The 207-nt window shown below is 48.3% G+C and overlaps 1 protein-coding gene across 1 annotated transcript in view; it reads right to left on the bottom strand.

Moving 5' to 3' along the window:
- Window positions 1-207, bottom strand: part of EMH_0053840 (uncharacterized protein) — a gene marked incomplete at both ends in the record, with an annotated part of 7,924 nt that overhangs the window by 726 nt on the left and 6,991 nt on the right. The gene's annotated exons all lie outside the window — the stretch shown is intronic.

Below are 207 nucleotides of genomic sequence, written 5' to 3'. Positions count from 1 at the left end.
TACACGCCCACAAGAAGTCCTGAAGCGAACACAAATCGCTCGCATGCATCAGAAAAGCATTATGTACTGCTATGCTGTGCAGTTCAGGTTGTGATGCATCCACATACATACATACATACATGCTTAAGCAGGAACTGGCGGATGCGTCAAGGACTTACGTTGAGGCCGTTAAGCGCATCGGCGTCGATCTCGACCTCCAAGTTATCT

This window comes from Eimeria mitis, genomic scaffold, assembly GCF_000499745.2.
Source record: "Eimeria mitis Houghton genomic scaffold, Emh_scaff2440, whole genome shotgun sequence".
NCBI lineage: Eukaryota > Apicomplexa > Conoidasida > Eucoccidiorida > Eimeriidae > Eimeria > Eimeria mitis.
Note: the sequence above shows the minus strand (reverse complement) of the source record. Positions and strands in the feature narration are given on the sequence as shown.